Consider the following 18,096-nt stretch of genomic DNA (forward strand, 5'->3'; position numbering starts at 1 on the left):
AGGGAAACTTAGCTAGCCCAGCCTTCCCTAGTCTATTGTTGAATATTTAAAGAGCTTATCAAGATGATGGGAAGGAGTGATGATGGATGCTGCCCTTCATTTTAATCTATACTGTGTGAGTATGGAAATGATCTTGTCCTCCACACTGACAGAAAGATATCATACTAGATTAAACAACACAATCACAATGAAATCCATAAAACATGTTATGCAAATGCAGAAACACAAAAGCTATCTCTTTTGTGAAGTTTCATAATTTTTTTTAAAAAAGAATTTCTGCTATAAAAAACCTGAGAAGTTGCATTATTGTGAATAATGCAATCCCAGAGGATTTCTAATTTCACAACTTCTCTCCATTTCAGAGATCACAGTGTGAGACTGGGTTCTCCAAGTGTCATTTAGTCTAAGAATTTTCACTCCATTGACTCAGAGACAGGAGTTAATCTTACTCCACCACACTTCTCTTGTCGTTAGTGAGCCTGCTCTCAAATATGAATGGCATTAGCTGTCATTATATTCAACATCAGCTGAGAAACCCATAATGCATATTGCCTCGGTCCAGCATAATCAGCTAAAGCAATAGCAAGTGTGGGCCAGGAATACCTGGACTCTGACATTAAAACCACCACATTCTTAAACTCGTCCAAGAGTAAGAATATACACTTAAGGAAATATAATATAGAGATATTTAAATTATTAAGGTGGCCCATTATTTAATGACAGAGTCATTTCCTGTACTTTGCAAATCTATTTGAAACAAAGCAACAAACATTGCCATTCCTTTGGGATATCAGCAGACATGGTCTATATTTAGGTACCGTATTTACAATAATGAAAATTTGGCAGATTTGAGATGTTTTCATGCCTGATAAAGATCGCACAAATGACTTCAGTGGAGAAATTTAAAACTGAATGATAAAGATATCTGTCAATTGACTTCAAACAATGAATCTTAAAACTCAGGCAGCCATACACCGCCTTTATGGGGACACGCCATTCTCTCTGAAATAGTCGTATGCTATCAATATGTTAGGTCCTTATGGGACAGATCTTACATACCCAAATGAGTTAACTCTTTCTATATTAGATCAATGCATATAGAAGCCAGAAGGAGGAGTCCCTGGACAGCCTGACTTCCTCCTCTATCCTTTGGGAAAGTGCCTGGACAGCCTGTCTTCTTCCTCCATCCCTTGCAGCTTGTGCAATACAAATGTTGTCTTATTTTAATCTGAAGGCTTGCTTTTTTTTAACTCAAAAATTTTTTTTTTCATACTATATTTTGATCACAGATTTTTCTCTTGCCCAACTCCTGGTTTGTTTGGTGTGGATATTTTGTTTGTTTGTTTTTGTTTTGTCTTCTTATTTTTCTACTCTCTGGTTCCAGAGGGAATGAAATATCCTTCTGAGAAAAGAAAACAACTGCTGAGAGATCTAGGGTTTATAACACATGGTCTTTACCTCCATGCAACTATCAAGGAGAGAAAAGCCTATGGGGTGCTATGGTCACTAAGACTTTTGCTTCTACTATTGTGAGAATTGATTATTTTTCTACTTTTCATAAAGAACACATTTTTATTTCAACCCGAAGAAGTAGAAAATATCAATGTTGAGTTCTAAAGTTCTGCTAGTGAACTATGATCATATTACAACCAGCAGACATCATCAAAGTCTCCCAGTATATAATAAAACCATTTCCTGAAGTAAAAGGGAGAAAAAAAGGGAAGGACCAGTGTGACTTCTTTGTGACAGTTAGATAGAGTTACAACAGCTGGAGAAAAGACCCTTTATGTTAATGTTAGTGTGTTTGAAAACAAGCAAACTAGTGAGAAAGATCATGGGGAAAGAAGACAGAGAGTAAGAGATGGAGTAAGAGACTGGTGGACAAATGGATTAGAGACATAGACATTAGATCTGAAATTGGGAAACACCTAGGAAACAATACAAAGGTGATATTCCATGATATGTCTGGGTGATGATGATGATGATGATGATGATGATGAGGAGGAGGAGGAGGAGGAGGAGGAGGAGGAGGAGGAGGAAAGATAAAAATTTTGGAAAAAAAATGTTGTATTTATCCCCAGAGACATGGCAGACTCTGTACTGGGGTGTGGATTGTTTTAGTCAGGTACAAACAGATGCAACTGATACTTCCAATGGGAGGGCTACAGTCACAGTCTGGTGATGCTGACAAGGTAAGAAAATGTGGGTTCTCATCATAATACAGAGGGATACAGTATCTGTGGTAGTGCTGGGACATTATCCTTACTTCTTATGCCTTTATCTCCCTTAGATACTTTCTCTTCTCCAAATCTCAATTGTTTGTTCACACACAATTAAATCTATGCTTCAGAGAGGCCTCTGAGGCACTGTGCATGAGACCTTTGGCACAGTTTACCCGAGAGCATGAGATAAATATGTTCAGTGGTATTTTACATAGGGTCAGGCCTACTGTGATTTTTTGTCAATGTTTTCTACTCTGCATTGTTTTAATAGACACAGTCACATAAAACATCTAAGAGCTAGGCTTACAGCTCAGTGTTGCCAATTTTATACAAGTCTTTTTGAATCAGAGTGTGAATACTGTATTAAGGGAAATATCTTCCTTTGTCCACGTGTCCATATTTTTCTCTTTAGCCCTGGAAGCAATCCCTCTTCTACAAAGTACACTTCTCCCTGCCAGCCTCTAAAACTAATGAATCAGCACACTTAATAATATAAGTTGTGATCCAAGGTGCATATTTAAATCCATGTACATCACCCTGCAAACACCTTTGGTGCTACTAAAGCTTGTTTAACTAAACCTGAATAAGTGGTTTCTTGTCTGGGCTTCTGTGATATCTGCATTATCCAGTTTTTTTTTAACACACTAATGTTTTATGCATGATGAAACTGAGTGTTTTCAATTTGATGTTGTTAACATTTTATCCCTAGAAAGGGGAAACACACAGACCAAAATCACTAATCAATTTGAAGATCAGCATGTACATTTTCCTTGATACTTTTTGTATTTTTGTCTGTGACCACAAAGCTTCCCTTTTTCATGTTGATGACATGACATTTGAGCCAGGCAAACAGTTCAGATTTCAGACCTAATGCATTTCTGTCAGAACTTTCCACTTAACTAGCTATTAACATCAATTGAAAGGCTATTAGCCATAACTTTGATGGTTAGAATCTTATCATTAATGTCACTCTTATTTTATGCTTTAATATCTTCCAAAACTTTTTGCCAGGACTTTCATCTTTTTAATTACATGGTAAGTGATGATGAAAAATCACCAAAGAGGTAGATGAATAGAAATAAAATAATTTCCCTGTTACTGTGTGCCCTTTCAACCAAAACCTACAATGATCCTGAAGTTGTAGAAATGCTACAGACATCTTATATATCTCCCTATGCCAATGTTAATTCAAGCTTATTTACTAAATGGGCAGAATAACATTCACTTAATAATACAGTAATAATATACAAAACTCAAAGCTTATTCGCTGAAGATTCACTATTATAACTCACTAGGGCACTAGTTTTATCATATAAAGGAAAATAAGACTTATGTTTAATTGGCCAAGAATAGAAAATTAAAAGTAAATTTTCATATTGCTGATCATAGATGTTTTAAATATGCCTGACATACTATCCTGATAACTTGGAAATGTGTTGTGTTACCATAGAAGGCAATGGTCAGTTATAACACCATTAATTTTGCCAAAAGAATAATGAGAACTTTTACTTCCTTTTATAAAGTCAGTAATATTCAAAATATTCTAAGAAAGATACCATACTTGACTTCTTAAACCTCCCTAAAATTTAAATATAATCTTTTTAATTTATATTTTGCTACTAAATTCTTTGCATAAAGTATTTGGTTATACCTTAAATTTTAATAACTTAGTAAAAATGACTTTTCTTTCTTTTCTATCAATAATACGTTTGCTAAAGGGAACCCACAGTGGAAGTCCAGTTTTGTCTCAAAGATTTCAAGAAATAAAAGATTTGCTCTGAAATATTAAGGAATTGTAGTATTGACTATCTACCTAAAAATGACTACAATATATGTAAGCCTGGGCATAAATACACATATGTATTTAAAGTGATATTTTTTTTTAAATTGGGGCTGGCAATGTTCCCTCAAAGAGCCAAAGATGATCTCACAAAAACCACCAGGTGTGCGAATCCCTCATTTCAATTAGTAAGAATTATCGAACAGACTCACAAACTATACAGCCTCTTGCCATTGGTCACTCCCTAGAGATAGAAGGCAAGTCTCTGTTGCTGAAGACACCATGCACTTCAGAAATAGGGTGTTTCTCTGAGCTAGAACTGACATGAGGCCCCCACCCTGAGTACTAGCTTTTACAGTACCTGAAGATACCATAATAGCTTCCCAAGGACAAAAACATCCAACATTCTTACCCAGTTATGATTCTGTTGTGGAATATTAATTTAAGATGTGGTACATTCTTTATGCTGTGGAATATTTGTTTAGGGATACAAAGATGTATTGCATTCTTTTATGTTGCATTTGTTTACCTCTGTAAAGCTGTGTTACTTTGCCTTCCCAAAACACCTGATTGGTCTAGTAAAGAACTGAATGGCCAATAATAGCAAGGCAGAAGAAAGGATAGGTGGGGATGCCATGCAGAGAGAATAAATAGAAGGAGAAATCTGGGGAAGAGGGAGGTGCAAGAAAAGAAGGAGAGGAGAATGTCAGGTTCCAGCCACCCAGCCACACAGCTGGTCATGGAATAAGAAGAAAAGAAATACATAGAATAAAGAAAGGTAAAAAGCCCAGAGGCAAACCACAGTTAAAGAGAAACCAGATAATTTAAGTTAGAAAAGCTGGCTAGAAACAAGCCAAGCTAAGCCTGGGCATTCATAAGTAAGAATAAGACTATGTATTTGTTTGGGAACTGGATGGTGGGCTCCCAAAGAGAAAAAAAATACACAACATGATTTCTATGAAGCACAACAATTACCAGCATAGCACAATAAAGCTAATGTTGCCATTGTTGGTAGTAACCAACAGCACTGTAATCAAACTTACAACCTGTTCAAGGTGTAAATAATGCCTCCTAGTTTTGGAAAGCTCATCAACTACCCAGGATTATTGAAATCATAGACCTAGGAGGAGAATATACAACTGTCCCTTTACCAAACCCTAACTGCATTATCAATATTTGTACTTAATCCCACTGGCAAGTGTAGTTTTCTCTTGTCATTAAGGAAACTTCTCTTTGCAACAGACAGAGCCCATTAGAATAAATCACAACCAATCAAAATGTAGGGTTGTGTAATTAGGTCTTAGCAAACACATCCATGAAGAAACTTGTACCTAAGACTCAGGGATCATTGTGGAACAGGAAATTGAAAGACTGTAGGAGCCAGATGATCAGGGACTTTGCTACAAAAGTGTGTCTCCTAGTAAAATCAGAAGCTACACCTAGAAAGTGCCACCAACAAGCATGATCTGATCAAAGACAAGACCAGTAGGCAGCTAATGTGGAAGGGGGAAAGCTCATAAGGCTCACTCAATCCTATACAACTGCAAGCAACTAAGGAATGTTGAGAGCAAAAGAAATAGTCTTCCCCAGAGAAGAGAACACCAACTGGTTATCCCAATGTTTGACTTCTATCTGTCAGTGGAGATCTTAGAATCCATGTTCTCACCGTTGTGGTCTCATTTAACATGATGGAAGCTCATGCAAACATCATAATTATGAGCCATTAGAATTGTGAGCTAACTTAATATTTTTTGCTTTGTAAAATTAGTCTTCTTCAAGTATTTTGATAGAATAATGAAACTGTTCTAATGAAATCTAAAATACTTACAAATGCCTCCTCTGTGCTAGAAAGGCATCAAGAACACTCATGGCTCTAAAATGTTGATATCCCTAATATTACTTATGAGCTTTAGATATTTAATGTCCTAGACATATCCAACCAAAGTGTCCACACCAGGATCATGTGTTCCATCAAGTCCTAAACCTCTCTATTTTAGCTGATTACAGTACAATCCACCTATATGGTCAAATGAAAATCCAGACTATATCCTTGATGAATGGCATAAACCAGATCTTCAACAGGATCTTCGAAGAAAACTTTCACAAATAAAGGAAATATACATCCATACAGATTCAAGAAGCAGTCTTAATTCTTTTCTATCATTTTAAACAGACTTGTGGTGGTGGTGATAATCATGATGATGATTGGAGTTGGGGTCGCACATGCCTCAGCCCATATTTGGAGGTCAGAAAATAACTCTGAATTTTTTTCTCCTTCTCTACTGCTATATGGGTTCCAAAGACTGAATACAGATTGCCAGGCTTCTACAGAAAGTGTCTTTAACTGCTTGCTGAGCCAACCTGCTGTCCCCTGTGCCTGTGTATTCATAATCTCCCAAATCATTGCATGGCTGCCCCTGCCCATATTTCAGTCCTCAATCCTAGTCATATTTCTTTAACACGGTTTCTCAGATTACACTTTTTATTTCACTCCATTCTCTCTTCATTGTATTTTTTTTTAGCACTTGAGTTTCTTTTGTGAATTTACTTGCTGGTGTTGGACCTAATTCTCCATCACTACACATTCTTATTACAACTCTAATAAATACTCTGATTGTGAGTAATGTTTTAGGATCTGATACCATTTTTCTTATATAAATGTTTAAATATATGACTCTGGGTTTGAAACATCTTTGATAGATCCAATATTCAATCTAGAAGACAGTTTATTTTATAAATGTTTTCCTACACAGTGCACAATTCGGAGGATCATGGGGTCTGAAGGCTTGCTTTTCTTACTTGTTTTTGCTATGTGTCATGGTGACATTTATCCACATCTACAGTATCACATATGGTCTCAAGTGTCTATCACCCAGTCTTTCATTATCTGATCATCCCTAAATTTTGAAACTTGTTGGTACCTTGACAGTAACAGAAATTGAAAACTATACTCAGTAATAAGTGTTAAGCCGGGATTTTTTTTTAAATTGCTCTGCAACAGTCACATAATTCAATTTTCTTTACCTTAGAAAAATACAATATATTGAATAGAAACAAAATAATCAGAAAAGGAGAGGCATCAATGAAATATGTAACTGTCAGCCAGGCAGTGATGGCTCACGCCTTTAATCCCAGCACTTTGGAGGCAAAGGCAGTCAGATTTCTTTGAGTTCGAGGGAAGCCTGGGCTACAAAGTGAGTTCCAGGACAGGCACAAAGCCATACAGAGAAACCCTGTCTCGAAAAACAAGACAAAACAAAAAGAAACAAAAAGAAAGAAATATTAACTGTCATTAGAGCAGGTAGAACACTTCCTCAGTATTTCCTGAACAAAATGTTGATAATGACAAATGCACCCATTGACTTTTTGTTTTTCTTTCCTTCCCAATTGTGTTTATGCCTTCCCTCCAAAACTTAATTCTGAAATTTCATTTCCACTTTAACACCATGAAGAGAAGGGAACTTCATGAGGTCATGAGGTTCTGAAAGGACCTTCCTTATGAATGAATTCAGGCTGCTGTTATTGGAGAAAGCCTAGTTTGGCAGGGTAGGGCCTTCATTCTCTGTCTCAAGGACATTTCCCTGCCTCAGGACTCTCCATTAGTCAAGCTATCACATAGCAAAAGGGCCTTTGACAATTGTTGCTACTACCCTCTTGGACTTTTACCATCAATACTGTAAGAAGTAAGTATCTGATCTTTATGAATTGATCAGTCTCAAGCAATTTGTTATTCCTACAACAAAGCAGTAAGTTATTCCCCAATGATCAAAATGTAACTCCTAAAATTAAAAACAAAAGTAGGGAAATATACTTATATGATTGACTCTGATAATATCAAAATGCAAGACTTGTCAAAATAAATCTACCTTTAAATGTTTTATTTGTAGTAAAATTATAAGTTTCTCAGCAATTGAGAACATGAAGAATATATCACCTCTCAGACACATTTTTTGTCTTCCATTCTAAAGTGATCCCTTCCTGTCTGTTAAATCTGTTAAATCCCTAAAATACATTATAGTTAAAGTTGCTATCTCAAGAGATTCTGCACTGTGGCTATTACAGCCCTAACCCACGAGCATTTCAGGAGGGATTTGCATTTAAATGACTGATTAATGTCACCATTTGCAGAAATATGGGTCATTAGATGAGAACACAATCTGTAACAACATTCAGTTTGCCCAGAGATGACAGAACTGAAGGCATGAAGACATGATGGCTTCCTCACTGCTTGAGATGCTCAGGAATCTTAGGACCTTTGGCTGCAATGCTGATTATCAACAGTATTTAGATTTAGAGGCATTAAAAGCTTTTAGCACAGGGAGAGGTGCGTGGATGTTATGCTTCTGTTGTATTGACTCAACTAACAAAGAGACAATATTTATCTAAATTATTTTTTCCTTGAAAAAATTATAAGCCTCCATCACAGCAGGGCATCTATTGAGCTTCTGGGAGACTTTGGCTTGTGTCATCATTTTTAAAGCCTGAATTCAATTACTCACAGAAATCACATGGACCCACCAGACTGAGGGGCTTGGATTTCTCAGAATTATCTGTAAAATAACATTTCTAGCACCAGAATTTCAGCCTAAGTCACCGTATCAATTCATGGAATATTAGCATACTAGAAGAGAAAGAGCTTGCTCAGTAGGTGTATTGTTTGGATAAAGGAAATGTACCCTGGGCATTTCTGTGCAATTCTAGAACCTGCCATTCCCACCCACTGGCCTGGAAGCCATGACCGTCCTTTGACAACGTCATCTGAGTCTTTCTTCTAAAGCATCGCATCTAGAAACTTTTATTCTCAAAGGAAAAATATGCAATAAACAGAATTTTTTAAATCGTTATTCCAATTTTTTTTCCTTTATTTCTACAGGTCATGCCATTATCATATTGAATACAGTAGTTAATTAGGGCTTTCTGTCTGCTACATCTTTCAGTGCATCAATACAGTGACAGGAGCAGATGAGGAAGAACTCAGTATACTTTTTCTACTGGGTTTAGTTTTGCATAAAAACATACTAGGCCTTTTCTGATTGTAGAGTTATTATATTTTGTAAATGGGATTCTTCCATGAGGCAAGAGAAAGGAGAATTCGAGGTCTAACCTGATAATGAGCAAATTATAAAAGCCTGTATTTCTGATAGTTTGTCATCACATAAGAGAACTTACTTCAAAAGCAAATATGTTGTCATGAAAAAAAAAGAAACATTAGAACATACAATAAAGAACCCCTCTTAGGCAGCTTGATATTGTCCAAGCCACATTCAGGAGACTCTTCTGGGTAGCCAACATTCCAAAGGCAGTCTTGTGGTTTTAACTGTGATTGTCCTAACAATAAATAATCTCCTTCATATGAAGATGAAAATATTCTGGTTTAGGAACTCATCATAGACAGAATGTCTTTTTTTTCAATTAATAAAACAGCAAGCTTTTCCCTTTTCAATATAAAAAATTCTTCTTTATCAAATTAGGACAGTGGAAGTTTAAATTGTTTAACTTCAAAGAGGAGGAAAATTTATCTCTAATTTTGGTGATGTTTTAAGTCAAAGAGATTATTATATTTTCCACTGAAGTTTGGTGTTCTAAAAAGCTCAGCTACCCCTTCCTAAGATGAGTTAAAATGATCTCATTTTCTTGTGTCATCCCAGAAATATTTCTGAGGAAAACTATCTGGTAACAGCTACAGGACCAAATAGTCACATGCACTTGCATATCAACAGCCATTTCTCTCTTGTTTATATTTCCCTGACCATCAAAGTCAGTGAGCAACTCACACTTGCTCCAAAGCATATCCAGTGTTGCATGCTAGGACTTTGTTTGCAGAAGTGTACTTTGGTACTGATCCCACCTCATACAGTATTTACCAGTCTGCCAGTTCTACTTCACAGAGTTTGTCAAGAGTCGTTATTGATATGGGCTGTCTTAATGCTTCTGAGAGAAGTGGATTAAAAACAAGACTCCCAGAGCTGCTCAGAGTCTTTGACAAGGACATGAGCTCATAAAAACAGCTATTATCACTTTGTGGCAGCTGCATATTATCACATTAATGGGGATTTCAGAACAGTTGTGACTTCTTAGCTATTATACAACATAACTTTGCATATTGTGTACATGGAATTGCTCTCATTTTTGATTAGCGAATGTGAATTGATATGATGTATTGAATTAAGTTGAAAATGAGAACTCATTGCTAAGCTCCCAACCTTTCACAGGTATCGTGGATAAACTATAGGGACAAATGTCAGTTTATGTAAACACATTGAGAAAGAGCAAATAAGGATAAAGCTCCTTTGGCACCATATTTACATTTGAAGTAAGTTTTCTTATGTGATGATAAACAATAAGAAACAGAGGCTTTTTACATTGCCAGGTTAGACCCAGAATGCCCCTTTCTCATGTCTCATGACATGAGAAGAGTCCCATGTTCTTGGCCATACTGTGCTGTGTTCTCTTAGTTGGCCTTAGCTGGTCTTCTTTCTACTAATGTGTGACTATTCCTTTTCATTTCTGCCTCTTTTTATCTCTTCTTTATAGACTTGGAAACTGAGCCATCATTTTGATGTTCATAAAGAAATAAACAAAAATGCCATTAATGGTGCTATGTGAAGATGATACAGTTTCTCACAGCAACTGTTCAACAAGTCAAACAGCTTGTATTACTTCTATCTCCTCATGACATCACCCATCATCATCACAGCCTGGAAAACATCCTTTCATCATCTTAAACACAGTTGATCAAAATGTCATGGAGAGAATCTACCAACAGGATGAGTATAAAGAAAAAAAACAGAGGCTTTAAGCTCATTAGAAAAAAAAAAAACTTATCTACAATCTGAAAGTCTTTCAGACAATGTGACAACAAAGCCTCTCAGTGTCCTCTGTATCTTAATTCAACAGGACCAAGTAAGGATGATCATTTCCTTTAGCAAGCTAGTATTGCTAGACTTGGGTCTGTGCTGCTCACTGAGGAAAGCTGAGACTCTGAGAGTTAGGAGTTTTACACCTTAGCTACCATGCAAATGAGTTCTAACAGCAAAGATGACCCTAAAATTTAAGACCTTTGTCCTAAAAGACAGAAACCAGTCTTGTATCTAGCAATCTAAATCTGTTTAAAGAAAAGCACCTAACAAGCCAAGTTCTTCAAAATAGTTTAGAGAATAATTTCTTCATACCATTGGTTTCCTAGTTAATAATGAGTTAAATAAAAAAATCATTGACATGTGTTCAAAACAATTACAAGCATATGCACGTAACTGAGTCAGATACATCAGCCAAGAACAACAATTTTCCCCTGCAGACCATACAAAATTATTCCCTGTATGAGTCTGAAAAAGTAAATAGCACAATGAAAAGATTAAGAGGCACTGAAAATACAATTAATCAATAAATCAGTAATTCAGTTTATGTAATGTTATAGAGCAGCCTTCTGAAATGCTAAATGTCAGCACGTTGTAAAGAACTTTGAAATTTTTGTGATTCCAAGAACAAAAAAAAAAGGCAATGTAGTCATGTAATTACATATCACATTAAAGAAAAAGAAGATCTGAGTTAAACAGCCTAAAATAAATAAATATTAAAAGTCATATGTCTCCCCTAGATAGCTCAGAGTCCTACAGTAAAACCAAATACTATAGTTCTTAACATAACTAGAGATAAAATAACAATAATATTCATATATGGTGCTATACTCATGGATCATTGCCTTATGTAGGCATCATCAGAGCCTCTTCTTTCCCCAGTAGATGAGAACAAATACAAATATCAACAGATGAACATTATGCAGTGAGCAAGACCTTGAAACACACATCTCTAAATCTAAATGGGAAATCTCCATCAAAGCCATCTCCTCAGATCTCAAGGAACCCAGCAGAAAGAGGAGGTGCAAATAGTGTAAGAGCCAGAGAGGATGGAGGACACCAGGAAAAGAAGGCCCTCTGAATCAACTGAGCCAGGCTCATACAAACTCACAGAGACTGAAGCAGCAATCACAGGGCCAAAAACAGGTCTGTACAAGGGCCTCTGCAAACATATTACACCCTTCAGTTTAGCATTTTTATGGAAATCCTGAGTGTATGAACAGGTGGGATTCTGATTCTTGTGCCTTCTATTGGGCTCTTTTCCTTCTGTTGGTTTGACTTGTCCAATTTCAATGTAATGGCTTTTGTTTCATCTTGTTATATTTTATTTTATTATGCTGTTATGCTTTGTTATTATCTCTTAGAAGCCTGTTCTTTTCTAATGAGAGACTGAAAGAGAGTGGATCCAGATGGGAGATGAGTGGAGGAACTTGGAGGAGTAGAGAGACGGGAAACTGTAATCAGGATACATTGTATAAGAAAAGAATATATTTTACATAAAATGGAAAAAATAAAGAAAATATGTATTTCCCAAAGCACACATAAGACTTCATGACTTCTATTGCATATCTTAGATTCAAAGGAAACTTAAGATGGTCTCTTGATATAAACAGTGAAATTGCTCTGAGAATCATTTTATGCCAATTTTAACATAAAGTTATTTTAACCATTCTCCATATTGATCTCACTACTGAGAAATACAGAAATTGTCTTAAAGCTAAATTTTATAACATGATGAAGTATCTCTATGGTAGGACTGACAGTCTTTAAGGCATACACCAAGAAAGGTATGGTTGGGTTATATGGTAGTTCTGTTTGTTTTCGGGGGCCTTCATACTGCTCCTGCTTATACACACAATAGCAAAGGGTTCCTTGTCCTTGACATCTTCACAAGTATTTTTGTCATTTGTTTTCATTTTTTAAGGTTCTTTCATTTTATATTTTTTCAAAGCTTAGTATATAAGCAGAAGATTAGTAAAGTTAAAAAAATGTCCAATGCAACAAAGTAAGAGAATTATAGACCAATCTCCTTCATGAACAATGGTACAAAAATACTCAATAAAATATTGGCAAACTGAATCCAAGAACACATCAAAAAAATTATCTGCCATGATCAAGCAGGCTTCATCGCACAGATTCAGCATGGTTCAACATATAAAAATCAGTCAATGTAACACACCATATAAACAAACTGAAAGAAAAAAAACACATGATCATCTCATTAGATGCTGAAAAAGACTTCAACAAAATCCAACACTCCTTCATGATAAAGGTCTTGGAGAGATCAGAAATACAAGCAACATACATAAACACAATAAAGGCAATTTACAGCAAGCTGACAGCCAACATCAAATTAAATTGAGAAAAACTCGTGATTCCACTAAAATCAAGAGCAAGACAAGGCTGTCCACTCTCTCCATATTTATTCACTATAGTACTTGTAGTTCTAGCCAGAGCAATAAGACAAAAGGAAGTCAAGGGGATACAAATTAGAAAGAAAGAAGTCAAACTTTCATTATTTGGAGATGATGTGAAAGTCTACATTAATGACCTCAAAAATTCTACCAGGGAACTGCTACAACCAATAAACATGTTCAATAATGTGGCAGGATACAAGATTAACACACACAAAAAATCAATGGCCCTCTTATACCAAATGATAAATGGGCAGGGAAAGAAATCAGAAAAGTATCACCCTTTGCCATAGCCACAAATAATATAAAACACCTTGGGGTAACTCTAAGCAAACAAGTGAAAGACCTATATGACAAGAACTTTAAGTACTTGAAGAAAGAAATTAAAGATACCAGAAGATGGAAAGATCTCCCATGCTCATGGATAGGTAGAACCAACATAATAAAAATAGCAATCTTAACAAAAGCAATGTACAGATTCAATGCAATTCCCATCCAAATTCCAACACAATTCTTCACAGACCTCAAAAGAACAACACTCAACTTCATATGGAAAAACAGAAAACCTAGAATATTTACAACAATCCTTTACAATAAAGTAACTTCTGGAGGTATCACCATCCCTGACCTCAAGCTCTACTATAGAGCTATAGTAATAAAAGCAGCTTGGTTGTAGCTAGAGTTTTCCTGCCTGGCCCATAGTCAGGACAAATCTCTCTCACCTGCCAGTCCCACAGTTGCTCAGACCCAACCAAGTAAACACAGAGACTTATATTGGTTACAAACTGTATGGCCGTGGCAGGCTTCTTGCTAACTGTTCTTACAGTTTAAATTAATCCATTTCCATAAATCTATACCTTGCCACGTGGCTTGTGGCTTACCAGCATCTTCACATGCTGTTTGTCATCATGGCGGCTGGCAGTGTCTCTCTGTCAGCCTTCCACTTCCCAGCTTTATTCTCCTCCTTGTCCCACCTATACTTCCTGCCTGGCCACTGGCCAATCAGTGATTTATTTATTGACCAATCAGCAACACACTTGACATACAGACCATCCCACAGCACTTGGTACTAGCACAAAAATCAACATGTCGACCAATGGAATCAAATTGAGGATCCTGACATTAATCCACACACCTATGAACATCTGCTTTTTGACAAGCCAAAACTGTAGAATGGGAAAAAAAAGGAAGCATCTTCAACAAATGATGCTGGCATAACTGGATGTCAACATGTAGAAGATTGCAAATAGATCCATATCTATCACCATGAACAAAATCCAAGTCCAAGTGAATCAAAGACCTCAACATAAATCCAGTTACATTGAGCCCGATAGAGGAGAAAGTAGGAAGTAGTCTTGAATGCATTGGCACTGGAGATCACTTCCTAAATACAACACCAGTAGCACAGACACTGAGAGCAACAACTAACAAATGAGACCTCCTGAAAATGGGAAACTTCTGTAAGACAAAGGATACAGTCAATAAGACAAAATGACAGCCTACAGAGTGGGCAAAGATCTTCACCAATCCTACATCTGACAGAGGGCTCATCTCCAAAATATATAAAAAATTTAAAAAACTAGACATCAAAATACCATACAATCCAGTTAAAAAATGGACAACAGATCTAAACAGAGAAATCTCAACAGAAGAATCCCAAATGGCTGAAAGACATTTAAGGAATTGCTCAACATCCTTAGTCATCAGGGAAATGCAAATCAAAATGACTCTGAGATATCATCTTACAGCTGTCAGAATGGCTAAGATAAAAAACACTGAGGACAGCTTATGTTGGAAAGGATGCAAAACATGGGGGCCCCCCTCCACTGTTCGTGGGAATGCAAACTTGTACAGCCATTCTGGAAATCAGTATGACAACTTCTCAGAAAATTAGGAATCAATCTACCTCAAGGCCTAATGATACCACTCTTGGGAATATACCTAAGGAATGCTCAATCATACTACAAGGACACTTGCTTAACTATGTTCATAGCAGCATTATTCATAATAGCCAGAACCTGGAAGCAACCTGGATGCTCCTTAACCAAAGAATGAATAAACAAAATGTGGTACATATACACAATGGAGAATTACTCAGCCATAAAAATCAAGACATCATGAAATTTGCAGGCAAATGGATGAAACTAGAAAATATCATCCTGAGTGAGGTAACCCAGACTCAGAAAGACAAACATGGTATGTACTCATTCATAAGAGGATACTAGATGTAAAGCAAAGGAAAATCAGACTATAACCCACAGCTCCAGAAAAGCTAGGAAACAAGGACGACCCTAAGAGGGACATATAGATCACCTTTGTTAGGGCAAACATAGGAGATCTCCATGAGTAAACTGGGGATGAGGGAGAGCAATAGAGGGGAGAGGATGGGGGATAAGAATATGAGGGAATGGGATGGTTGAGCTGGGAGAGGGACAGAATGGGAAAGCAATAAAAAAATCCTCATCTTTATTTCTCTATGTATTGCCACAGGCTGCATAAGAAATGGTGACAAGATGCCTTATCCTAATTTGTTCAGATGACAGCAACCAGGCTCTGACTTGTTACTCCTATAGCAGATTTCCTGTGGCCACGTTCTCTAAACAGCATCCTCACTTAATTATGAGCAGAGCTGGTTCTGACCATTAATCTCCCCATGTGAGGAAGGAATGTTTATCCATCATTAATTTAGCTTTTCTCATTAATCCTACAAAAATGGGTTCATAATCCTTGTTTCACAAATAGACATAAATCTCCAGATTATATTAAATTGCTCCAAAATACAGATACAACCAATACATAAGTAAAGACTGCATAGGATTTTGAAGTAATTGAGTGTAAAATTGATATTTAGATACTACTTATGTTCAGCTACACTTGCTTCTGGAACCTCAAATCTTACAACAAAGGACTATACTGTTACAACACTCTTGTAGGACAGGAGGATTTGGATTATATCAGAATGATGAGCCCCTCTTCCTGAGACATGTCCCCCCAGTTGCTGATTGCACCAGTCTCATTCTCTCAATTACCTTCCTCTTCACTGCCCATGTCTCTATTACCAGGATTTCCTACAATGCCTTTGACAGCTTAACCTCTTTGTCATCTGTTCTTTGCTTCAAAAGGATCAAAAATAGATTTCTATACTCTGAGACATTTTTTAAACATCTCAGCTATGAGACTAACAATCAAGTTTGCTCAGCTTTCCACAGAAATGGTCATGTTGGCATCCATGATCTTGTATTCTCCAAGTTCCAGTAGAAAGTCACTAAACTTAGTTTGTTCAGCTAGGAGAAACTGAGTTCAAAGAAATCTATTTCCTATAGCTAGAAATGCAGTTAATATTGGTGCCTTCCATTTATTCCTTCTCTGATTAATTTTTTCAAGTTTTACATAAGATATAGTATTCAATTTCACTAGAAACCATATAGAATTACTTTGTCTAATTGTTCATTTTATTGTAGAAAAAAGGAGTATGGTGGCCAGTATTTGAATGCTTGATCTTTATTGTCCTTTTCCCCTACCTCCACATATACATGACTTACGAATAAAATGGTTTTTCTGCATGTGAGAAAATGAATAATATTTATATTTAAATATTATTTAAAATAAAGAAAATGAAAAAATATTTATAGAAGCACAATAGCTTCTTTTATGAGAAAAGTGATTAAAAGTTGTAAAGCTTTGAAAGACATTGTCATAAGAAAAGCTGTTATGAAGCAGAGGGTTCAAAGAAGGAGAATGGACTTCTGAGATGTGAGAATGAAATGAGGGATAACACAACTCTCTAAAAAGTCATAATATTAAAATGATTTGCAGAGAGAGAAGGTTTGAGAATAATGACAGTAGGGATTCTAAGGTGTCTTGAAATATAGTGGTATGCACTTTGTAGACATTCTAACAATAAAGTATCATTTTACATGTAGAAAGAATGATTGACATTCCTAATTTCAAACTTGAGAATGCAAAGCACAGGGAAATCTTGGCCAGTGATAAATGAAGCAAAGTTTAAGCAATGTTGCTTTAGAAAAATATGTGTGGTTGGCTAACTAATGTATGTAAGATATATAAATAAATGATTTGGTTTAAAGTTACCACAGAGCACACTTTTGCTGTTTATAGCAGAAAAAAAGTATAAATTGCCTAATAGTGTACTTTGATAAGTTATGAAAGGAATCAACAATAAAAGACACTTGTCTTTAAAATTCTTCTTTCTATACCAACACCCATTCTGGTGCACTTAGACTGGTGAATGGTGGATGATTATATGAATAACATCAATTGAACAGAAAAGAAGGCAATTACCATATGCACACGCTTGCAATATCTCTGACTGAAGAGCTGGGCTTTCGATAATGGTTCACTAATGGTTTCATATCAAGGTGATTTCTGCCATTATCAGACAATCTGAAAGCTCAGCTCTTTCCTTCTTTCTTTTAAGGCTAGAGATGCAAAATAAAAAGGGACTTAGTATTTGGCCTGAGGTCAGAACTTGGATTCCAGTTCTGGACCATGCCTGTTCTGTGATCTGGGCAAAGTCAACAGCTCCTATTACTTTCTTATTTGTGTTTTGAAACATGGCTATAAACACCTGACAAACTGATTTCAAAGACAAAATGATTGAATGTGTATACATTTACCATGTGCAGATATCTACAAAAATTCCACTTAGTGCTAGCAGCCTTTCCAATTGATCTTATTTCTCCTTCATTCATACTTTATTTATTCTAGTGACTTGAGAAATAGAAAATGTTTTTATTCCTCCATCAGCTCTTTTGTCCTCTGAAGCCATTCTATTTGAATGCACAGATCTTGAATTATTTATC

General features: G+C 36.2%; 1 long non-coding RNA gene across 6 annotated transcripts in view; it reads left to right on the forward strand.

The window, feature by feature from the left end:
- Positions 1-18,096, forward strand: part of LOC128124643 (uncharacterized) — a 181,150-nt gene that overhangs the window by 91,228 nt on the left and 71,826 nt on the right. For 5 of the 6 annotated variants that reach the window (XR_008222921.1, XR_008222922.1, XR_008222919.1 and 2 more), the window contains one exon: positions 10,537-12,397. The exons of the other annotated variant lie outside the window; for it this stretch is intronic. This is a non-coding gene — a long non-coding RNA (uncharacterized LOC128124643). Of the gene's footprint in view, positions 1-10,536; positions 12,398-18,096 lie in introns of those variants that run through there. 6 annotated transcript variants of the gene reach the window in all.

The sequence above is a fragment of the Peromyscus californicus genome, unplaced genomic scaffold (genome assembly GCF_007827085.1).
Source record: "Peromyscus californicus insignis strain IS unplaced genomic scaffold, ASM782708v3 Scaffold_4__1_contigs__length_199733344, whole genome shotgun sequence".
Classification (NCBI taxonomy): domain Eukaryota; kingdom Metazoa; phylum Chordata; class Mammalia; order Rodentia; family Cricetidae; genus Peromyscus; species Peromyscus californicus.